This window comes from Molothrus ater, chromosome 1, assembly GCF_012460135.2.
Source record: "Molothrus ater isolate BHLD 08-10-18 breed brown headed cowbird chromosome 1, BPBGC_Mater_1.1, whole genome shotgun sequence".
In the NCBI taxonomy this organism is placed as follows: Eukaryota; Metazoa; Chordata; class Aves; order Passeriformes; family Icteridae; genus Molothrus; species Molothrus ater.
Window position 1 is genome coordinate 145,703,093 of NC_050478.2, and position 25,617 is coordinate 145,728,709.

At 42.1% G+C, this 25,617-nt stretch overlaps 1 long non-coding RNA gene across 1 annotated transcript; it reads left to right on the forward strand.

The window, feature by feature from the left end:
* Positions 1-475: 475 nt before the first annotated feature.
* Positions 476-6,498, forward strand: LOC118684000 (uncharacterized). Its single transcript, XR_004979753.1, has 3 exons — positions 476-699; positions 3,441-3,557; positions 6,263-6,498. It is a non-coding gene; the product is annotated as an uncharacterized LOC118684000 (long non-coding RNA).
* Positions 6,499-25,617: the final 19,119 nt, after the last annotated feature.

Sequence of the window (25,617 nt, forward strand, 5' to 3'; positions counted from 1 at the left end):
GTGGAAAAAAAAAAATCTTACCCAAATGTGCTGCAAAGAAGGAGATTATTTGAGTGAAATAAAAACCCACCAGTGGCCCAGCAAAACTTTTTGAAGCATTTGCTCATTAAGATTAGCCTCATGCCAAGATTTTCTCACTGGAAGGATTGACAGGGTTTTCATTAAGTGTTAGAACTTCACAGCTCTGACATCTGTCAATATTTTTGGCCAGCAGGTTCAGAGGTTGTCAGTACAAATCACACAGACACACAGAGCCTAATCAGAAAAACTGAATTGCATTGGTAACAGTGGGCTTTAAAGGAAAGTACAGACTGGCAAAAAATGTTTAGCTGGAAACTGGGACTGCAAGAAAGGACTGGTATTACTCAGGGAGTGTGACAAAATTTCCCTGGTCTTCCCATCACTCCCCAAAGTTTGTATGGTTGTTGCTGGGATACTTTGGCACGGGCTGCTAGCATGGGACAGAACAGAGAAATCTGATCTGGGGATGTGTCCCACAGGCCAGGCAGAGAGAGGACAGTGGGACCATCAAGCAGGCAGAGAAGGGCTCTCATCCTGGAGAGGAGAGGACAACAATGTGATGTCTCTGTTAACATGCCTGTTTGAAACTCTCCAATCAGCAATGACCCCCAAAAACCAGGAAACCAAAAACTCTCCATTAATGGCTTTACTACTGGCTTTACTACTGATGATTTAGAGGTGAGTCTGCCTTCCCTAGTCTTTCCTTCTTCCTGTGTAATGATTTTTTGATTCTTTGCCAAGTTCATTTACCACTGGCCATTTCACTTCTTACAACCTTTTTTATGTATAGATTTGGCACCATTGATTGACATTTTCTGTGTGGTGGGTTGTTCTTGTCTGTCTGTCAGGTGCCCACCCAATTCCTCTCTCAGTCCCTCCCTTCAACAGTGAGAAAATAAGCTGAAAAACTTGTTGGTCAGGACAGTTTTAGGAAAGAAAGCAAAGGCCATGTATGAAAGCAAAGGCCATAAAAAAATACAAATTCACTACATCCCATATGATGTTCAGCTGCTTTCTGGGAAGTAGATATTAATATGTGTAGTGGTTGCTTTGGAACACAAATACCTTAATAAGATATGCCCTGCCCTTACCCTTTCTATAAGATCTTTTTGTTGAACATGGAATGGTATGGGACAGCCTTTTGGTCATCTTGGTCAGCTGTCCTGGCTGTATCACTGCCCTAGGTCGTGTCCACAGTCAGCCTATGGGTACTTGAGGGAGGAATTGAAAGATTTGATGCTGTGGGAACACTGCTCAGCAACAGCCAAAACACTGGTGTGTTGTCAGCTCTGTGCCAGCCACAAACAGAGCACAGCACTAGCAGGGCTGCTGTGGGGAAAGTTAATTCCAGCCCAGACAGACCCACCAGAGCCCCACAGAGAAGCCAGGCTGAGCAGGGACTGCAGGTGCCCCTACAGTGAGCTGGTCTGGGGAATCTGTTCCTCAGATTTAACCCAGCTACCATCCCTGCCAAGGCTTTGAGGAGTGCTTGTTCCCTGCTGTGATACTGAAGACAGGGACTGGTGTGAGCTCTGCCTTGGGTTTCACAGGAATGTGCCCTCAAGGCAGCCTTGGACAATATTTCCTGGCTGTGTGGAAAACTTTAGTATCCTAGAGGGAGTCCTCAGGAGGGTTCTTTGCCATCAGTGGAAGATGTATCACAGAATATTTGCATCTGCCTGGGCAGAGAGATAACAGCAGAGAGATAACTCTGCAGCTGGAGTGGAAACCTGCTTGTCCTGTCTCTCTGGGGACAGACTTTCCCATGCTTTTCCCCACACTCTGTGAAAACCTGGGCCATGAACTCACCCAGACTGGCATCTCTGTAGGGAAAGTGACTGCCAGGCCTTTATGAAAACACCAAAACTATTAGAGTTTGTTCCTTTCCACTTCCTTTATGGCTAATAAGAAGGAGCTAGGCAGTAGGGAGATGCTGTTCTTCCCAGTTGTTTTTAGGTTTTGCAGGATTAGGTGAGTGGCATCGTGCTCTCCCTTATCTCCATCTCCACACCATTGAATGAAGGGTGCTGAGGAAGACTGTCAGCTGTAGCTTTCTGTATGGTAGAGATCTGTAGGTTCTCTTAAGACAGGCCTAGCATCGTGTGGAGGCATCTTTGTGGCTTCCTGAGTGTGTTGGAGCAGATGAAGGGCAGTAACTCACAGCTGATAAATTCTGCCAGACTGCCTGGATCTGCCTATGCCATTTAGTATTTTATCCATAATCCCACAGGTGTTTCTCCCACTCCTTAGCCAGATACTTGTGTTCCTTGAGTTATTTCACACTTAGGAAGAAGAGCTGAGAGAACAACTGAGAAAACCTCTTTTAAGTCATCACAAACAAATCCAAGGTTTCTTGCTGATTTAGCAATATCTTTCTGTTGTTTCAACAGAGGGCCAGCCACGCCATTTTTGTGAGATGTTTTTGGTCACTGACAAACACTTTGATCCAGCAGATCTATAGCTGTCTGGCAAAAGTCCTCAGCTGGTGTTCATCATGCTGATTTACACTGGTTGAGTCCTTGCCTTGCTGTGCCTCCCAAATCAAGACAGATTTTTTTGTGTGCAGTTCCTTTGTTTCTTTAGGAGAAAAAAAACCTCAAAAATATACCCCACATCCCATCCTATAAAATAAAAATGAGCACAGGATGCGCAAAATAAGCCTGCAAAAGGGAAATGTTGTCTCTTGGAAGAAAATTGAAATTCTTCTAAGTGAGAACATTATGGCCTATGGCACTGTCATGTAGCTGCACTTTTATAATGGACACAATATAATGAGTGCTGCTCATGAAAGCTGGTTATTATATCCTAGCTGGAGGTCATACTTTGGCATATATAGAGTCAGTAATTTGTATACAGTGGGAGTTCTGCTGCTCTTCTGGTTTTCTTAGGTTAAGTCTATATCATATTGTGTATCATATTCAAGTTCCTATTGCTTCCTAAACTACCCCATCGTCCTCAATTCGAGATGAGCATTTGAAGCTCAGTTTCAGCCCAAGCCCTTAAGCTCTACTGATGTCAAAGCTCTTTCCTAGATCAGTTTGTAGAGTGCTTTGAGTGTGTCTCTGAGAAGATTGTTGCTGAGCTTGGATGCAAGGAGTGCCTCCTCTGGCCTGCCATAGTCTCAGCCTTTTGGGACTCTTCTGCTCCTGCTCTGTGTGATGCTGGACATGGGGTTTTCCTTATGCACATTTTTTCCATGTATTGGAGTTTGGGTAAAAGCTGTTATTGAGCTATTCAGTCCTTTCAGTGAGTGACAGGGTTTGGCTTATCCTCACAAGGGTATTGGCACAGAGATTGTGGGATGGCTGCAGGAAGGAAGATTTTTGACTGGCAGTGCCTTCTGTGGTCCCTTCCAGGCAATCATCAGTCTCTCTTTAGAAGTAAGGTACAAACCATTAATCTTGTTCCACCTCTCCTAGGATACTTCTTGGAGGAGTCAGAGAGAGTCTCTGGGAGATGCTGCTTTTGAGTTTGTTATGAGGCAAGAATTCTACATGGTGGAGTGATCATTGAAACAAAACAACTTCTGCTGACAGGTCTGACTGTGCTCATTGTTTTTGTTCATCTTTGGGAGCTCAGTAAAACCTCCAGGGTTTTTGTCTGAAAACTTTACATTGTTGTCTGTTCAACTATGAGAAAAGGGAAAATGGCAACTATGCCAGGAGTTTTATTGAAGTATAAAAACATGAAACAAGCAATCTAAAATATCTAATAAAATGGTGCCCTGTGCCCCAAACTACAAGCAAGAAATGTTACATTAGAACTGATACCTAATCTAGCAGATAAAGCAGCTCATGTCCATACATAAAATTAATTAGGCACAAAATACTCTGAAGAGGCAGGCAGTCCCCATTATCCCTGAGGCTTTATTCTTTTTAAGTAAAGATAAACAGAACAAACATATTAAAAGTGTGGGGTTTTTTCAGTAAAACATAACCAACACTGTTTTTCTCTCTATCACATAGCAGGCACCTTAGGTTAAACATTAAAATTTCTGATGTGTTATGGATGAGAGGATATCACACACCTGTGTTCTCTAGTGTCTCCTGATTTGAAGCTTGGACTGGGAATAGAGGAATTTTCTGGCTCTGCCCATAAGTGTGGTCAGTCTGCTCCAGGAAAACCTGCTGAGTGCTATCCTCACAAGTTGTCTCAGAGAACAAGAAGCTGCATATTTCCACACAGCAGTAGAAATATTAGCACCCACATTTGTAACATCTATCTTCCTTCATATTACCACCCTGTAGCAGAATAAGAGGAGGGTCTCAAGGGTACCTCCCTGAATGGACCATTATGTCTTCAATTCTTCAAAACTGTGCCATAATTTCCTGTCCTGTATGTACCAACTTTTTCTTCAAGCACAGTGCCCATCTCTTCTTCACAGAAATAATCTGTATTTCCTCGTGTGTCTCCTCCTCCCTTCTTCCCATCACAGCTACTTTGTTCTCTTTCCAAGCCTCTAGGTTGGTCAAACAATATCTGCTGCATTCCCTATGGCTGAGGGACTCATCATGTCACTTCACATGCCATGAATCATGGGGACCTCAAAATGAGAGCCAAACACATTTGCACTGCCACTCCCTGACTATGGTTTAATATTTTGGGTAAGGAAGGGCACCCATGTGTTCCCCTGAAGCAGAGAGGGCAGCCAGAAATAATTTACAGCTGAGTTTTTAGATGTAAATAACATTGCAGACTGCATGCAAATGTAACAGCACCTCTGCACGACAGGGCACTCTGCACAGTTGTGTTTACAGATACTCACCAGCACTAAGACAGGCTTACCTACCAAAATCTCATTCTCAGCAATTTTCCTTGCTAATTAGGAGGCCCACCAAACCCATTGGAGCAGATCCTGGCAGTGCTTTCATGCTGCATTTTGCCCACAATATTTTGTCATCTGCTTCCAGGGGAAAGCTGTGGGATACAGTTTGAATTGCATTCCTCACATCCAAAATATACATCACTTTAAAATTAGTAATTATTTCTGATATATTCTGGCATCTCTGGGGAAAGCTTTCAAAGCACATGGAAAGAAACACAGTAAGAGATGGCCCATCCAAAGGAGCCAAGACATCATGGAAAAAAGAGGGTTTCAATTTGCCTTCAACCCAAAGGGTTTCAAGTCAGGGCAAGTTTGTGCTGTTATTTCTTGCTTCCCACAGCATCAGGAGAGCAATGGACAAGGATCTGGAAAAGCAGGAAGGTCAGTCTGGGGAGTGGTCATCAGGGCCAGCAAGGTCAGCAAGTCATTTTGCAAGTAGCTCTGAGTGATCTTCTAGAGCCCCAGCTATTCCCAAGATGCCCTAAAGGAGCCTGGACTAGAGAGGAAACAAGAATCAATAAATGCAGCTTTATAGTAGACAGGTAGTGATGTCTACCTGTGTCAAAAAGATCTCCAATGCACAGAGAAAAAAAGTTTCCAAGCTTCTTTTAGTTTTTATTTTTTTTAGGAAGTAATTAATTAGAAAGTGCAAATGAGCAAAAAGTTCCTTCTTGGGATTTTTAACTTCCAGGAATGCCTCAAATCAACCTGCACACAATAAAGAAAATGATAAAAGGAAACAGTGCCTTGTGCAAAAATCTCCACATCCCACTTTTCTTCAAAGCCAGGCACAGTGGTAAATTAGGCACAAAGGACTCTGTATTTCTGTGTGGTGTGGGTACCAGCTCCTGAAACAGCTTGAAGCCCTTGCAAGGCAGGCTGTTCCCAGCAGAGAGGAGCAGGAGCAGCAGGTCTCAGCTGTGCTGCATGCAGGATGCTCAGTGCTCTGGGGCACAGCAGATGGAAACAGTCCCAGCCTCTTTTTTATTTGCTTGCCTTTATTTCTGACTGTGTGGATAAACACTGGGGGCCTGTGTTCACAGGGAAGTGTAAACACTCCCAAGCAGCCCAGGAGAGCCCTGCTGCAGGGCAGAATGAAGGAGGCAGTGATGTGAGCAGCCTGGGAAGCTGTCAGGGTGGGTGTTGTGCCAAGACACGTTTAGCACCCTGTCCATCAGCCCCAGGAGGGCACAGCCACCCTGTCAGTGGCACTCCTGGGCTGCTCTTCAGTCGGGTCCATTGCCATGGCTGCCAGCATCCTAATCAATGGATCAAAGCACAGGGAGGCTGCTCTGCTGGCAGAGCCTCAGTGGCCAGGCACAGGGTTCCAGCTTGATCTAAAGCTGGTGTCTGGAATTTTTTCATCCCTAATGTACTGGTATGGCTGAATTGAAAACCTTTTTTTTTTTTCCCCAGGTAACATATATTTCCATTCCAAACCAGCAATGAAGGCAATTAGGCCGAAGGAGAATTCAGCTGATTTTGAATATCTTGTTTCCAAAAGAGTGGAAACAATCTGTTTGGATTTTGACATAGCATTTCTTTTGCTTTGTTAGAATTTTTATAAGAAAAGGAAGTACTGTATGCCTATGAAAATATTTTTTTCCATCTGCATCATCCCATGTAATAAAAGATATTAATTCTCCATACAAGTCATGCTTGTCCATAAAATATTTTTCATAACAAACAACAACAACAACAAAAATACCCCATTTCATTACTGATATGATTTGTGCTGCTCAGATCAAACTGCTGAATTTTGTATTTTTTATTTGAGACATTTTTATTTTCTATATTCTTGTATGATAAAATATTATCACATTATTTCCTTTCATTTTCCAGCTCCACAATGAGGCATGTTCCAGCAGAAAAGTATTTTCGACTCAGCTTCTTTTAAAAACCCATCAATTATTATAATTGTCCCAGTGCATCATAAGAACATTTAATTAGTGGTAAACTGGAGAGAGGCTGAGCAGTATAATTTAGTAGTTATCCAGATTTCTAGAGTTCTTTGCTAAATGTTCTAAAGTATCTGTACCTAGAAAATTGAAAAAAAGAAAACCAACTGACCTTAAAGGAGAAAGCAAGCCTCTAATTGCTCAGGGGACAGGTGTAGTAGTTGCTGTAGTAGAGCAGCTCAGATACCAAAGCACCACAGAGGCAGCAGATCCAGGAGCTCCAAGTTAGCAACTGGAAGTCCAAGTCTAACCAACTACCTGGAGTAGGAAAGGAAATATTTTAAAAGCTGGTTTCTATATCATTAGTGATTTGGGTCAGGTTTTCAGTTACTGCTTCCACAGCTTACCCAGATTATCCCATCCCATTCCAGGGACTGGAAGGTGACAAGCTGCACAGGTGCCTTGTATTCCTTGATTCCAGAACAGCCTTGCCATACATTTCATGGTGTTCTCACATTCCTTGATTCCAGAACAGCCTTGCCATACATTTCATGGTGTTCCCACACTGTGCTCCTCTTTCTGTCACTGCCAGTGATGATAAAACAAAATTATCTCTATTTTTCACTTGTGAGAACAGATTCAGGGCTAAAACAGTACAAGAAAAAATAAATTCTATGTCTATCAAGAGCTCATTATTGCAACAATAGGGTATTAATAATTTGTTTCCGCTGGAAAAAGCAGAAAGGAAATGTCAATAACATTTACCAGTATGAATACTCTCAGAATTGCTGCACATTTAATTACAGCTTTGGCTTTAAAAGTCTCTTTTCTCCCTGTCTCAAAGCAAATACAGTTTATTCAACCAGGAACAGAGTTCCTCTCTCATCAGAAACAACACAAGATATCTCATATCTTCCCTCCTGGGAAGAAATTTCAAATATTTGTGAGGTAAGAAATCATTCCAGGCTGATGTTTTAACTGCACTTTGAGCTGCTAGACTTTGCTTGCTGCCTGACTGTTTCAGCTTTTCCTTCCTTGCTGCCAAGCCTTGCTTCCATGCCATCTAATCTAGCTTGGTCACTTGCCACTTCTACTTCCACGCTCTGCAGCCTGGTAAAAGGACAACCCTGCTCCCAGGAGCAGTGATGGCAAGGGAGCTTGGGCTTGGGCATTGCTCCCATCATGGCCTCAAAGCTTTCTGAGCCCTGGGTTGAAGTGATTTGACAGACAGGAGCAGCTCAGCAGCCTGCAATTGCAGTAGCAATGAAAGAAGCCAGGCAGCACAACCACAAATGTACAGCTGAGGTAAATGACAGCACTGGCACAGAATTCAGCACGGGAACTCCTCGAATGGCAGCTGCAGAGTCTCCCCTGCAGCACTTCGTGGGCCACTGGGCCGACAAGGAGAGAGCCCGCAACCATCCCCTGGAGGGAAAACCCCTCAAGACATAACCACCTTGTCAGGGTGAGGAAAAATGCTTCTCCCAGCATGCCTTGTTGCGACATGCAGATTTAATGCATCCCATTGGCCCTTTCTCCTCGCTCCACCCCTGTGCCCTCATCCCATTGGCCCTGGTGTTTTGTTCCACCCCTCGGAATCCATATAAAAACCCCTGCTTGCCCTGCTTGAGTGGCTGTTTGTTCCTGGATCTCTTTGAGGAAGAAGCTCAATAAAGTCTTCCTTGGAACCCCACACAAAAACCCCATCTCTCCTTCTGTGTCTCCCCCAATCACAGAAGAGCTGAAATCACCCAGTGTGAGCCCAAACATGCCTGTGCCCCTGAGGTGTCATTCTCAAGGTGCATTTTTGGGAAGGTCGTGGCACTCTGGACACCCACCCACCACAAAACCACTTTCTTGGGGTTCCTTTCTCATTTAGCTTCTCCACAGTCTCTGACTTCAGACACGTATGCCCTGGAAGCACACTGGATTTCCTCTGGAGCAGGATGCTGCTGGCAGGACCAACAAGAGAGGGACCTGCAGTGCAGCTGGCACTCCAGAAAGCCCCCCAAACACCATATCTCATTGAGTATGCCTGTCTATATACAGACCTTGGGCTTAAACCCTTGGAGGTGGATCTGGGAGAAAACCCAGGGTACTGCTGCAGTTACACATTGTACCTAAATATGGGTCTGTACAGGCTGAGGTAGTAATTTGCTAATTGAATGGTGTTAACACCAACTTCTAAATCACACCAGAAACATCTTATAGTATGTCTGTAGCCATGGGCTGAGAATGATTCAGTTATTAGGGAAGATAATTAGGCCAACACTAGACTGTCATTGCTTCTCTTGAAGTTACAAAGGTTACATTTTCCAGCCCACAGTATCCAGATTTCTACCTAGTTCTGCATAATTTCCTCAGGATTTCAAGTCATTAAGTGAGCCATTTTTTTTTCTCTTACTTTCATTAAACAATATGACACAAACTGTGTGCAGAAAACTGCTTTATTTGCCAACCGTTAATTTTTTTCAAGCATTAAATTATCACCTGATCAGCTTCTCTTGCAACACACAGCCTGCCTTGTCAATGTTTCAACAGAAAATTTGCTTTGCTATAGAGAAAAATACACATATATTCTGACATCAATTCTATGACAGACCATAAGAGAGGTGTAGGCAATATCTATAAATCATTTAATGCCTACAGAATGTGAACAGGAACCAGTTTGTCCAGGTGGTTTTTGTTTAGCAAAAGCTGGATTGCATCAAATAACACACAGAAAGTAACTACTATTCACACAGCACATGGAGGGATTCCAGTCTGTAGACTACTGCTACTGACATCATGTTTGCATTGAATGCAAACTTCATCTATTTTTTCTTCTTCTGCCCAAATGAAACAAAGAAAAATTCCTCCCCCCATGGGATTTTTCACATTGTCTATTGAGCCAAATGCTCTCTGTTCTTTCTTTTTTTTACTGGACCGTGTTCCCTGGGATACAAGTTTTCCAAAATTCCTGGAAAGTGAGTAACATCTTTGGTAAACTTGGCCAATTATCAGAAAGTAGAGGCTGCCATCTCAAGTATTTTCATCTAGTATCTTTACCTTCAAAAGATCCATGTCCATTCAAAACATTTTTTTAGAGCTTTCATATTTTCGTTTTGAGAGGAAATTTAGCCCACCTGTGGGGTTGTACAGCACATAGGGAGGCTCAGACTTTATCATTTTTAGCTGCATATTGTTTTTGCACGGAACAGAGGGGCACTTCAATTTAATCGGTTTCCTGTTTGAGTGACATGAACAGCCTGAAACGGGGAGAAATTTCAAGCAGTGTTTTGAATGCACCTCAGTGCATTTTACAGCAAGTAAAACAAGGCAATCTCCTGGCCCTGGTAACATTATGATTTAGCATGGTTAGGACTGCCTAGCTCCTTTCTCATGGCAACCAACCAAGAGCAATGTAGAGCCATCCATAATATGTGTGCCTTGCAAAAAGAAACAGCTGCATCCTGATGTGAAGGAGCCTGACTTGGATTGTCCCCTCACTGTTGGTCTTGTAGCTCCATTCACACAGTCTGCAAGCACAGGGAGTCAGGGACAGGCTTGAGCCTTAGGAATGCACATTCAGGATACACACTGGAATGTTTTGGATGCTTTGGAGACCAAGGTGTTCTGGGCTACAGCAGGTGAGTTTGCCAAACTGTCTCTGACAACATTCTGGCAGTTGGCATAGCTGATCAACAAACATGTTCCTGACCTTAATGTTTGCTCTAACAATTTTTTTGCAGACACAGTATGTTGGCCATACATCATGAGCTGGTCATATTTAGGATACTTTGGGAAGATTATATGCTGTTTGTGGAAGCTTTGCAGCACCTTAGGAATGCACACTCAGGATACACACTGGAATGTTTTGGGATGCTTTGGAGAACTGGAGAGGGACTTTTAACAAGGGCATTTAATGATAGAACAAGGCGTAATGGCTTTGAACTGAAAGAGGGTAGGTTTGGATTAGAAGTTTGGAGGAAATTATTTTACTTTGAGGGTGGTAAGGAACTGAAACAGGTTTATCAGAGCCCCATCTCTGGAAGCATTCAAGGTCAGTTTGGATGGGGCTTTTGAGCTACCTGTTCCAGCAGAAGGTGTCCCTGCCCACGGCAGGAGTGTTGGGACTCAATAATCTTTAATCTCTTCAGACCCAAACTATTCTATGATTCTAAGTTCATGGGTCTAATGTCACCCCATCTGTTTGTGTGTGTGTCTGTATGGATAGATGAACATCCTGGGGCTTATCCAAGAACTTTAGAAGTCCTTTTCCTTCTGTGAGCCCTCTCTGTCTTGAGCTGATGTGGCAACCCAGAACATCCCTCTGGCTGTCCAGAACGGCCAAGACCCCTGCCAGGGGGCTCAGAAGCCCTGGCATGGAGCCCAAAACCCCTGTGGGTTTGATTATGACCCATGGAGCAAATTACCAACCTTATATGAAGATCAGCAAGCCACAACAGTTTAGGTAGAATAATAGTGAAGTTATGATGGGGTGAAAAAATAGATTTTAGAGTTTCTAGATTAGGGGTTCAGGGGGCAAGATGGAGGGATCTGGGCATGTCCAGCCTTTCTCCTTCTTCTTAGCCTCCATCTTCTGTTGTGATGTTGGCACTTTTATATTGGTTTAGAGTAGAAGCTCACTGTCTAACATAGGTGACAGATATTGGAAAGTAATTATAAACATTGTATATGTAGTTTTTAGGATAAAGACATAACACCGCCCCGGGGGCAGGCAGGGTGCCTGGAACTGTCCTGCTGGACAGACCTTGGCAGGGAAGGAGAAAATTTTTTAGAGATAAGACACAATAAACAACCTTGAGACCGAGAACTGAAGAGCTCTGACTCATTCTTCAAGCGCTCAGGCTGGGAAAAGAGACTTTTAACCTCTCTCAAAGTCACAGCAACCAGCAAAAGATCCCAAGAAGGTGACAGAATTTTCTGAGGGTCAAGTAGACACGATATGTGATTGACAAAATTCTTAGAATTTGGCCCATGGAGAAGTGTAATCCTACCCACAGCTGAGTGTAGAGAGGGAGTGAGTAAATCCTCACTGTGGTCTGGCAGGCTCCATAAACCCCAGGACATCTCTGTGCAACCTGCAGGTGGTTGAAAACACCTGCTGATTCACTAAATGGAGAAAATGCTGCTGGGACACCTTAAGCACTGGAAGTGCCTGCTGGAATGGGGTTCACATTTAATAGAAAGAGTCATAAGGAGCCACTGACTCTGCAAAAGCCAGGTTAAAAATATCCATGTGCCGATGTCAGCTTCCTTTTATTTTTGTCTTAGAATAGCAGTAATGACCTTGGCACAAAGCACTGCCTGGAGGCAAATGACCAGCTGGGATTAATGGCCCTTGACTTAATTTCTGCCCATCAGCACCTCCCAGTCAGTCATTAATCCTGCTGAAATGCTCTGTGCATTGATTATTATTGATTCATTCATTGATTGTGTCCAGGGTCTGAAGTTAGAAGCTGAAGTACTGAAGGCACCCTGGGGACTCTTCTAATAAGATGAGTTTGCTTAATTCATAGACTATTTGAGGTGCTTTAAAAAGAAGCATCATAAAAAGAGTAGAAAAGGCAGAGCGCTTATAGGACAATGAAACCCAGATTTCTCAGGCTGTTAGAGTTGATGGCACGTATCAAATTACTTCAAATAGGCTTGGTACATAAAGCAGGAGCATAAAGGAATTCAACGTGTATTACATGTGTCACTTCCCAAGATTCCAGGCAAGAAAGCCCATCAGATAACCTGGGTGTAGGGGAGGATAGGCATCTGTGGGGTCAATATCCCACATCTCTTACTGGAGACATCACTGTTCTGTTTGCCTTCAGAATGGCAGACATCCTCATTTTCTGCACATTGCCTGGCCATGTTTAGTTCCCCTTCCCCTTGCACTTGTTGCTGTCTGACCTCATCTGTTCTTCAAGGAGTTTGATCTGAATAATTAATATTGTACTCTTCAGGAAACCAGACTGATTGCTTTTAATACCTCCTTTATGAACAGGACTTGCAAATTGCAAAGGAGAGGAAAAACAGTTTAAAAGACAATATGGTTTAATAACCTGACACCTTCACATTTTTTCTTCAAGTTGCTCTTCTGGGATTCAGTGTAAAGGATAAATTAAAGGTAGCAGTAACATCTTTGGATGAGTTATTTCACATCTTTTGATGTTCCAGTATATATCAAATGACAAGAATGTACATGAAAGAGAAAACCTTTGGTGGAAAGTATTCCACCAAATTGCTGAGGTGCTTCCAAAGTGCTGATGGGTGCCAAGCACTCCGTGGTGATGCAAACACTATTGGACAAGTTGTCCTGCTTCTGAAGAATGTGAATGGATTTTTCATAACAGAAAAGAAATAGAGTAATATTTCTAAGGAATTGCTTCTCTACTCCTGACTTGCAAAGCATTTAGAAGAACTCAGTTACAATGATAAAAGCCCCTGACCTCCTTGATCAACAGGAGGAAGAAGTTTTGAGTTCATAAATGCCAGAGGGTTCTAGTGCCTGCTTATCTCTGCCCACTCATTGCTGACACTGTGACACTGTTTAAATTGTAGAACTGTTTTCTGTTTCACACACTTTACCAGTAAAATATGAGTACTGTTCTCTTCTTCCATAGGATACATACATATTTTAAATGGTGTAGAGTGCACTGAGTCGTTGCATAGGAAAGTCTCCCAGCCTGCTATTGTGAATGAGCAATAAAGGGTTCTCTTGGTGAGATTAACTGTCTCCAAAATATCAAACTGTGAACTATTTATTCAGAAACTATCAGATTCACATAATCAGTTCCTTACAAAAATACTGACTTGTGTGGGAGAACAAAAAACAGACTTGAGAAAGTTGCACTCTCTGTGAGTCTGAGGTCAGTTCTCAAGAACATTTTTATTGTGAAATTATGGGTCAACAGTAAAAACTGTATTGCCTTAGAGGTATTGTATGTACCATATGAATGCATCCACCAGAGCTCATTAGGGTCATCCTCAGTCAAGTGGAAGAAATAGGCATTTTCAGGATGTGATTTTAGAGAATCTGCTTTATACATCCACCTTAAGATGAGGAGGCACCTGAGATCCACTACTCTCTTTTCTTTTAGCACTAATGAGACCTTGGGCTGTCTAGGTCCCTTGTGTTTTCTAAGTATTTACACTTAGGCAGAAGAATCTCATATCTAACGTATGCCAAGTGTCACTACAGTCCAGTGATGACATCCACTCTCTAGTGAGGAGATGAGTCAACACAGCAGGGGTGCAAAGGAGAGACTGGGTCCAGACTGTCTTCTTGAAAGGAATTCAGTTTCTCATCCCTCCATTTTTTTGTAGAACAGGGAGTGTACAACTAGACTGCTGTTTTTTCAGTCTCATGCATAAAGTTTCATATTGGATAAAGGATGATGGACTCCACATTCTCCTGTCCTGTAGGAAAAAGCTGCAGAGTGACTGTGTAAGATTCTTGGCAGTGTTGGTCTCTGAGAGACCCTCCTTGAAGCCCCAAGATAAAAAACTTGATTTGGAGAGCTGTGATGCTGTCTGGGTCTGAGACAAGTTTGGAGGAATGATCACACCCTCCTGGAAAACTGAGGCAGCCTTACAAGATAGATCTTGTGGATCTCACTCAAAGATGTTTGATTTTTCCTGTCCTGTCCTACAGTGACAGCCTAGGAGTCTAATGGAGTTATGTGAATTCCATGAGGTGGAAGACATCTAAAAGTGCAGTGCCATGATGGCAACCTATACGTAATACACAATCTACAGCACATGCAAACCACAGGTTCTGTGGTTTTAGCTTTGCTTATTTATCTCTCAATGCAGTGACAAAACTTTGCTATTTCCTTGCTGTGAACCTTTTGTCTCAGTGTGTTTGTTAAGCTGCTTTTCCAGTGTGGAATGGGATTGAATTCATCCAGAGGAATACCAAAAATGCAGGAGCTGGAAGTAATACTGTAATTTTCTTAACATGTGGAGATACCTGTGCTCAAATATCAATGAATTCAAACCATGTTTTGTGACCACCTAATTTATTCCTTTTGATTGAATCTACTGAACTTCATCTGGTTGGTTTTGTTGCTTCTGGGATCCTGCCATGGTTAACAGTGATGTAATTTGGCCACGCTCTGGAATCTCCATGGTCTACTCTCTCTGCTCAGATATTCAGATAATTTGTTTTGCTCAGACCTCCTTTCTTCTTTCTTCATTTTTATTTTTCAGAACTGCTGAAGGGCTTTTAGAATTTTCACAGTTCTGTTCAAAATAAGTGACAAAGGCAAGTGTTACTGATAGTGCCATCCTGAGCAGAGAGCTGCCGCATCTTAGTGGCATTCCCATTGTCTTATATCCACACAGCTGTGAGATTCCCAAAGTAAACAAATGTAATATTTTCGCAGACAGAATGCGTTGGCAGGTAAATCTTTATGAAATTCCCTCTAATTAGCACCCCCAGCAGAGACAAATCCTTTAGTCACAGAACAGTGTCACCTGAAAATGTGCATATTCTTGTTTTGCCTTTGAAACCATCAAAGAAAAATCATATGTATTGGTTTGACTTTATTGCCATGATTTTTCATTAGAAATAGGGGGAAGAAACAAGGGATGAAAGGCAGGAATGGATAGGAAAAAATAAAAAATGGCTTTGGCAAAATGAAATCTACTTTGAATGGAGCATTGCACTCCTTTCTGCAGCCAATTTCCTATTTCCAGCAGCTACTACCTCACTCTCTCCCACTCTTACCAAAATTTCTTCATAAACATTAGTAAGAAGCTTAATTGTGAATTGCAATGAAAAGCAACATGTTCACATGTTTATTCAGATCCCTTATCTCCATCTCAAAATGTTAATTGGAATTTCAACATTAATTGGGACTTCAATATTAATTGGAATTTGCTGGAATATGTCCAGGCTGAGTTGGTTCTCTTTGTCAGGGAGAACATGTTCCCTTTTCAGGGCCTAGGAAGGGAAATTGATTCACTCTTATGCCAAAACATATGGAAAGACAAACAAAACAAGAAGAAACAGAGAAAGGGATGATCAAGGGGAACACAAAGTAAGTAAAATTTCTCTCCTGCCTTCTGCCCCAGATTTCCAAAGTGCTAAGTGCAGATCTCCTGTTTGCTTACATGGGCACTCACTCAGGTCTGAGAAGGTATCCAGGTCTGAGTCTTTACCCTGACCACAATCCAAGCTTTGTTTTGGCACTGTAGAGTGAAACAACTGAAGTTGTTTCTGACTGTAGTGGATTATGCATTCCAGTTTTTACCATGGCCAAATTATGACATAGTAAATCCCTCAACAGTAAGGGCTATTGTTAAACTACAGAATGCAAGCGTGTGAGGGCCTCAGAGAAGAAAAACAGAGTCCTTGTTTCAAGACAGAGGAGGAATAGGTTCATCCCAATTAGAAGTTGCCCTTAGGTCAATTTAGAGCCCCCCAGGGCTTTGCACCCACAAATATGTCATTATTTATCTGGAGCACTCCCTACAGCTACATGCCTGGTGAGAAGTTATACACACAAAGGTTGATTGCCAACTCATTCTAAATATGTCAGGCTTCCCATTTGTCATGATCCAACATTCAGGGACCACACAGACTTTGCAGCAGTCACAGAGAAGGAGTTTGCCTCCTTTTGCTCAAAGCTCAGATTTGTCCACGTGTGTTTTTGTTCCCATTGTTGTTCCAAACTACCCCACCAGAGATGAAAAGGGACAGGTATCTTCAGAGGGCAGCTGAGATCTTCAGGCTGCTGAATTGCCTTGGGAAAATCCTGCTTTCTTTCTGTTGCCTAGAGCAGGAGCAGAGTAGCTCCATGACTGATTAAGAACAGCCAGAAACTTCAGATAATGTGCCCTGTGTATCCAAAAGTGATGCCAAGCCATTCCATCCATCTAAATAATGTTTCATATAAATTTCTATTCTTTCCACCTCTAAATACAGCTGGTGGTAGAGGGAAAGCACATTAGATCACTTTACATTCTAAATATTTAAATTCTCCCACTCACTGGATTGATAAATTTTTACTGTGTGGAGGAAGTTGGTACCATAATTACATTATTTAAAAATACTGGGATCTGATAAATTTTAAGTGTATTTGTGAAATTTCTTTACTGACAGTGACTCTTGATCACATATTAAGAGTTTAATAGGGGTTTTCCTCTTTAACCATTCAAAATTAAAATTTGTCACTGTTACAATTTTTAACTTTTTATTTACATTTCACTCATTGCAATTATCCAAACTGGGATTTGGCAATACCTTAAGAAATGCATATAGAACCTTTCCCAGTTTAATCATCAGAATTCCCCCAACTCCATCTGTTCAACCTGAGGGGCTGCACAGGTGGCACACCAGCTGAGCATTCCACAGCATCCTCCTTCCTGCACAGAGCTCTTCTCCACTGGGACTGCAATAAAAGCCACATGTCTATACATCACCACTGAGAATATCTGGATGGTAAATTTAACCATGTGGTTCTGCTTCTTTTTGCATCTCAGTTTCATTTTTTGCATCTCAGTTTCATTTTTTCATATTTTAGCTAGTACAAGTCTTTATGTTTCTAATTCTCCATATGTGAACAGTTGCTTTTCTGTGAAATAGATCTCTTTAGTGTAAATATTTGAAATAAGAATGTTTCCCTCCATATTTCTACATTAGGTTTTAATGGAAAAATCAAATGACAGATCTCTTTATAGTCATACTTTCCTAGTATTTTTTTCCTAATTGCAGCAGAACACTAGCATAGAGTACCTATTCTTTTTGCCAAGTGATAGAACAGGTTTTCTGTTTCTTGCTTAGCTGCATTTTGTTAATTGCTTTTCTGGGTCCTTTTATTTTGAAAATATGTTTTTTCTGTTCCCTCTCTTTCCATTTTTCCTTTTTTTTTGTTTATCTGCCTATTTTATTCCTTCAATTTATCCCTTCAATATCTTTGCTTCTTTTTTTTTTTTTTTCAATTACTGTTGTTTTATTTTCCTTTTTTTTCCCATTGTCTCTGGCTTTTCCTCTCTTTACTGGAATTGTATCAAAGAATATTTTGTCATAGCTTTGAAACTTTCATTTTCTCCTAGAAAACACATAAGTTAAAGTCAGTAGAACTTACTAAAAAAAGAAAACTATGTGAAGTTTTATGGCTATATGTGGCAAAGAGATTTCAGCAATTACAGTAGACTCAAGGCAGACTTGCAAGCTTCAGACAGCTTATTCCAAAGTTTAATTTGATTTTATGATTTCTTCCTGGCATACTTAATGTTGTCTGAAGCTAGGCAGGGTTTAGTGGTTTTGTTTGTTTATTTTTTTGTTTCTTGGGAAAATTCGATTACCAGAAGTTGCCAATATTTCAAAATTCCTTGAAGAGTGACAGGATTAGGAGACCATTAATCCTCTCGGTTTGGAGTGAGCCTTTATTGCTGCTTATGTGCTATACACAAGTTTTGCTTTTGCTAGTGCTTTGCTTAGAATAGATAACTTCAGGCTCCTAATAAAGATTGCTGCCTCCTAAAACCTCTGGGTATTTTCTCATTCTCACTTGCATTTTACATGGCTCTGCCTTAGATTACCCCTGAAATCCCTACACAACTGCATTGTCTGATCCAGCTGCAGCTCAGCTGAGTTTCCTGTGGGCTGACACAGAATCAGTTTGCTGCTCATGAACAGATGTGTCAAGCTGTTCAAAGACAGCATCTCTGGCGATGTAAATTCCTCTTTAGGCACTGACTGTGGTGCTTGTTACCATAGTACCTGCACCTCCAAAACATTAATAAAGTAGACACTGCTCCAAGAGAGAGAAATATCACTGCTGCAGCTTTCATGGTGCAGGAAATGGAGTTATGCTAAGCTGGGAATAGTGGGAGCCTGAAAACAGTAGCCCGAGGTTTTTCCCAGATTAAAGACTGAGGGAAGTCACCAGCAGAGCTCTGTTAAGTCCCTGCTCTGAAATTTGTCCTGGAGGAAGCTTCCACTGTTTACTGGTTAAGCACAGAGCCTAAAGAGACGACCTAAATATACTAGCATCATGCTGGTACCCTGAGCAGAGCAGGAATCAACAGAGAGTTTTCTTGTTACAGCCATTAAAGCCAAACTTCCCACTGAATTTAATGCCCCAGAGCTGCTCAGCCTCTCTGCTCTCCCTCCCCCAGGCCAGGAGAGCTTCCCTGCTCTGGGGTGATTATCTGCCAGTTTTGTGATGGTTCTTCCCTCCCTCTCCTGCCAGCAGGCACTGAGGGCAGCCCCTGGGGTACCTCTGGAACCCTCAGCTTGGATTTTGCTGTTCAGAGGGGCTCACCAGTGCTGTGGGTTGGAATCTTGATGCTCTTGCTCAACCCTAGTGAGCAATGACCACATTCACACTTCTGACTGAGCACAAAAAAGATGTAATTTAGACCATTTGACTTTAACCAGACCTGCAGCTGAAAATGTTTGATAGCAGTCTTTAAAATCTTCCTGCATAACCCCTACAGACAAGATGTGACTCGTGTGAATGTTAATGAAATTTAAATGTCATGAATGCACGGTGTCATTTAGAAATTGCTAAGTGTTCAGAACAGTCCAGGCCCTCAAAGGCATTTTAATATTTATTACCTTGAAAACAACGGCACCCATGAAGCTAAATCCTTTGGGACAGATGTAATCTGTGTTATTGTGGGATGTTGAAATGAATGCAGACCACAGAACTTGCTGTTAGGCCTAAGAGGAACCTTCTGTTGCTGCATTTCCCACTTTTCCCAAGCATTGCCTTTCAGCTCACCATACCAAGTCTAAGTTTCCAGTGAGTTTCCAGCCCTTGCAAAAAGCAAAAATAAATTTTGAAAATATTAACAGACCACTTGGAATATAGGATTCAGCTCCACAAGAAAGGAAAAACCACTTTCCCTCCTCGTTAGTATTTCTGCCTTTAGTGAAATAATTCTCACTGACAACTGCTTGTTCTTGCAGTTCTTCCTTTTAAGGTCTTTGCCATCTGGGATGCCTAACCCTTCCTTTTCTAGAAGACATTAACATCTGCTGACATTGACCTTGACCTCCTTTGCATTGTAATATTCTTGAAGCATTGCATTCTGCATACTTCACACACCAAATCCAAACAGTTATATATTTTCTTCTCTTGGAAAGTCATATTTTATGACTAGTCATGTCCTTAGGCTTCACTATCTAGGAGGGTAGAGATAAATTATACTTATGTCACCAAACTACAATCTTGATTTTTGTAGGTAGATCTGCGACTCTTTCATGAATTGTATTTCAGAGTTGGTTATAATATTAAATGAAAAATAGGTATATGACAGCTTTCTTATTTAAATGCATGCTGGGGGTTAATGTTCTTGTTTTGCTTCTTCACATGCCAGGATACAGCATCAAGATGAGCAGCCACAATGGGCAAAATCTGTTTATTCTGAATTTAACTTTTATTGTGCCAGCCTGAAACACTTGGCATTTCATAAAGTTTAAGACAACAACATCAAGCACATCGCTGCCAAGCAAGCAGAAATTAAACAAGTTTATAATTCCATAGGTCATATTCCACCATTAGTGCATTGGAGGAGCCCACAAACTGTTGGGATAATTGCTTTATCTCTCCACTTCTTTGTTTATTCTTCCTGATTTTTCTCTGCCTTAGATAAATCACATGTAGGCTTTGAAGCAAGCAGTTCCTCTGCTCATCATCTTTGCAGTGCCCAGGGGGAATTCAGTCCTGCACTCTTCCTTTCAACTTCCACCTCCAAAGGCAACAAAAATCAGGAATGGGGGTTCATTAATCCATAATGCCACAGCTGGCACCCAGCTTATCTTCTTTCAGACACCTCCACTGTAGGTTTGTTCATTTGAGATGGTCAGCTTGGGCTGTCAGTATGGAGAAGCAATAGGAGAAGCAATGGGATATTGATTGCTCTGTGTTGTTTTGGCTCTCAGAATTAGGAAAAAAGGAATTGTGCCTTCAGCTGTCTGTACAGTGATTGCTGGATCTTCACTGGGCACTACAGAACAGCCAGGTTAGGCAGAGGTGAGTAGTTTTAGTTAAGGGAAAAAGTGTCACAGCTTGGTGATCATCTTCTGTTTTGGGGCTCTCCTTCATGAAGGTAAGTCAGTTTTTTGCTTGCTTTTCACCCTGGGAGCAGCAGAGAGGAAGTTCAGCCAAAATATTTCACAATTACTCTGAGCCCTACAGGAAATCTCACAAAAATCAATTCAACTGGACTTTGCAAATTTGAAGGACATTGTGGTCAAAAGAAGATAAATTTGAGGACGCCAGCATCTGATTTTATCTTTCTCTGCATTTAAACTAAAAATAGAAGGGGAAGCAACTACAACAGAAGGTCTCATGTTAAAGTTGAGATTGATAACCCTCAGTACATGGTGAGGGCATTCCTACCACAATAAATCCTTCAGAAATTGTGATTCTTGAACAACTGCAGAAGTTATGAAGGATGGAAGTGAGGTAACTCACAGTCTGTCACTCTGGCTCCAATTGTCTGGAACCTGACCAAATATACAGATTTTATTTTTTTCCCCTTGAGACTTATTTTTGGTTCAAATGTGAAAGATATTAGAGATGTGGAAGATTTCATCAGAGCCTATCCAAGAATGGATCGTCAGCTGGTGTTAACTGATATCACTCTTTTGAAACCATAAAAATATCATGCATCATATTCTCTTATAGTTCCTCTTTTTGCAAGCAAATAAACTTGCAGGCCAGAGGAAATGGCAGACAATGCTGCTGAATAAAAAAAATTATTTCAAATACCAGCATTTTTATAGAATCATCTCTACATTCCACAATGGCAAACAACAGTAAAGTGGGGTGTAACATTTGGATTAAAAACCTGCTTTGATAAGTCCTGAATGAAATGTTGTTGCTTTAAGGATAATTTTACTATTTAAAGCACGTGACTCAGCTTTGTTTGCAGCTTGAAGAACACAATATTGTACAATGAAATGCTCTGCAATGTACAAATAAGGCTCAGTGCTATTTTGGAACTACTTATTTGAGCAAAGCTACCAAAGTAGAAATCATTTGCTGATGATCAGCTCTGTGTGTTCACTGCACCACAGGAGGTGACTTCTTCTAATTTCATTTTAGCCAGAGTTTAATTTCCATGTCACTGTTTATTTGTAAACATCAAGATGATACAGTCCAGATCTTTTGGATGATACTGTTCCTGAAACAACAGCTATCTGCAATTACAAGATTGAATTAGCTTCAATTTCATCATCATCATCTAACTCTGCTGAAATGCATGAATATATCTCCCTTAATAGCAGCTTGCAGCAGTCGTTTCCAGGCATTGCATCTTTATTCTTGAGATAAGAAGAAAGTCTTCTTGCTGCTGAGCAGAGCTTACACGGAGCTGAGGCCTTTCCTGCTCCTTGCTCCACCCCACCAGTGAGGAGGCTCGGGGTGCACCAGGGGTTGGGAGGGGACACAGCAGGGACAGCTGATCCCAACTGGCCCAAGGGAGAGGCAACACCATTTTATGCCATGCTTAGTGTATAAACATGGGGAAGAAGCAGAAGGGGGGACGTTCAGAGTGATGCCATTTGTACCCCCAAATCTCAATTACGTGGATGGAGCCCTGCTGTCGTGGGAGTGGCTGAACAGCTGCCTGCCCATGGGAAGTACTGAGTTCGTTCCCAGATCTGCTTTGCTTCTGTGCACGACTTTTTCTTTACCCGTTAAACTGTCTTTACTTCAACCCACGAGTTTTGTCACATTTGCCCCTGCGAGTCTCTCCCCATCCCAGCAGGGCAGGCTGAGCAAGGGTCTGTGTGGGGCTGAGCTGCCAGCTGTGGTTAAACCACCATAAATTGATACCTTTGAGATCACAGTAATGGAGCACAGAGCGTGCATCATGATTCCTTGAAGAAAAAAATAGCTCCTGCTTGACACCAACAACTGGCATGCAGTCTACATGTGCATGAATATTGTCACAACATTTTATCGACGTGTACCGAAAGTACTCATGCCACATATAGTCCTGGCCTTCATGACATTACAGTAAGAAAAATTCTTAAAATTTAAATTTCTTAAAATTCAAACTGAAAGGAGAAATGTTTTCCCTGAGCCATGCTCCCAGTCTCATGTTGAGGAGCAGCAGCATGTTTGTGGTGACCAACACTTCTGTTGAACTATGAGATCCAGGGTCCCTAACACCATCTGTTAAGCCTTTTTTGAGTCTCTCACAGTTCTTTCAGGCTGTCTAGGTATAGACAGCCAATATGTTTCCAATATGTATTTTTGTATTCCTTTGGGTCTGGCAGTGATCAGTGTCTCCATTCTGTCCCACCTCTGTGATCATCAGGTCGTCCTTTTTCCCTGGGTCTGGGCCTGTTGTGAAGCTGGAGGCAATGTGCTGGGGTCTTGCTGACTGCTGTGTGCCCCAGACATTCTGAGAGCCCTGTCCCTGCTTTATGCTCCTGCTGGTGCCTCCAAACCCAGCCATCTTCCATTTCCACCACTCTTACTCTTGCTATCACAATGCTGCACACCCTGACTAACAGAGCTGTGTGATCAACATCAAGTTAATCCTGCTAAGGAGTCATGCTTTGTTTCTTGATCATCTTTCAGCTCACCTAGTGCACTGCATTTCAATCTAATACAACATGCAACACAGGAGAAAATTTTATTTTTATGCATTTTTTCTACTTGTTTAAAACCCTTGAGAGCTTCTTTTCATTTGCCAGGTAAAGTTGATTTTAATTTTCTTCAGCTATTGAGAATTAAATTTGTACCTAGTGTTTGCCTACTGGATATGGTCACCACAATAAATCACATCTCTGATTAGCTGCTCCCTTCTGAAATAGATGTTTGAGGTGAAAGAAATCACCCTCTAATGAAAAATATTTTTTTTTGCCAGTGGCAGTAAGAGAACTTATATTTGTCTACTCCAGTCAGTCGAATCTTTGTTAGTTTAGGTTGCAGAAGAACCTTTTACAGAAACACAGCTGGAACCATTTCCAAGTGCTCAGTGAACCATAAAAACCCACAACATGCTCTGACTGTCCAACACTTGTCAGACACCTTCTGCTGGCCCAAGGAGGTAAAGAAAATCAATGGAACTGTAAGGCTATAAATAATCTGCATAATAAACTTGAATAGTTTGAGATTTAGAATGCTTAAAATGACTGATCTAAAAAGCAAGATCCTTCCTGCCCTGTTCAATCTAATCTAGCACCAGAGAAGAAAGACAGTCTGGTCTCCTTTAACACTGTGGATATCCAAGGCATGGGAGATCTCAGCTAGAACCTATACTTGCCTTTGGAGTGAAACAAACTGCTAGCCCAGCTCTGGAAACTTCAGGAAGATTGAGCTCTGAGTTTTGTGCATCTGCACTGGAACAAAAATGAAAGTTACCTGACCATTTCAGGGTTTGTTTTTTGGTTTTGGTTGGTTTTTTTTTGGAAGTTGAATAACTAGACTATGCTAAAAAAATCCTGCTTTTGTTTGGGGATGAGAGGAACAAACCACTTTCTTCCTTTTATCTTTCCTCAAAAGCCCAGACACCTTCTGCTCAAACTATAATGGCTTGCAGTATGTTTACCACTGTCAAAGCACAGAGGTGAGCATCAGATATGCCACAGCTGGAATAGTTTCACTCTCTGACTTCTTTTAACATAGCAGTACTTCAAACCCTTGGAAATCAAGAATGATTTGAGTGTTCGATAAAGGATTCTAATATTGCACAATGTATGAGCTATTACAAATAGGTGCTTAGGGATAGATGTCCCATGTGAACAGTGGGCTATGGTTTGAGATATTACCTTCCAGAAGCACTGGGTTTTTTTCATGTTTCCTAATCTCATGGAAAGGAACCTTTTAGAAAGCTGTTGTTCCACTGCCTGGATGAAGAGCAACAAGTAGTTTACAATATTTATGGAAAAAGGACTCAACCTTTCATTTACAGCTGCAAGGCAACACAAATGCCATGGAAAGGCAGTGTCCAACAGAGAGGCAAACAGTTTTTGCAGTGGTCACCACTAACTTGAAAGCCTTACAGAAGCAGCTGCTTCTGAATATCCTTTTAAGCCCACTGAGCCTGGATCCAGCTGTTAAAAATAACAATGTTTTTCATCCTCCATAATAATCGGATCTCACTGGGCAGCGCTGGAGGAGCAGTTGCATAAAAAAGCTCTGGTTACATAACAGAAGTGCACTGTACCCCTGAGCCCAGGGGAGCCAGGCAGGTCTGTGTGGCAGCCTCCAACCCTCACAGCTCCCTGTGCTCACCCTGGTACCTGCCCAGGGGCTCTGGCAGCCTCACCCCTTTGCAGAGAGCTGCAGAGTATCCTGCCACACCAGGGCTGGTGCTGCCTCACCCTCCTACAGAGGAAGGTCATGGGAAGAGTGTCTGAATCTCATGATCTGTGTATTATCTTAGTCCTCTGGTGACTCTGGCTCTGTACAGATATTCTGGACCTTGCAGTCCTGAGCCTCTGCTCTCTCTGCTGCAGTCCCAGGGGGAGGCAGGACACAGAGAGGGGCACTCACATTTCCTGATGTCACAGATGCATCCGTGGCAGTCACCTCTCAGAGCCCCTCTGTGGGTGTCTGGATCTCTGCAGCTGAGAGCCCACAACTCCCCTGAGATGATGCACCACTTCCCTTTCTCCTGCTTCCTCAGGAGCCAAGTTGACACCAACCTGGGATATGTTCTGTGGTCACATTTTTGGATGTGGAGATCAGGAGCTCCCCATCAGCAATGCACTAAAGTGCATGCACAGCTGAAACTTTCAGTCCCTCTGGAAGTCAGTAGGACATTTCACACTGTTAAGTACTTCCCTGGATTGGTCTCAGCCTGAGCGTGAACTTTGCTATTTCTCTTACAACAAGATTAACTAAGAATGAATGAAAGTGGAAACAGCTAAAACTTTCCTTTTAAGAAGCTGAAAATGAA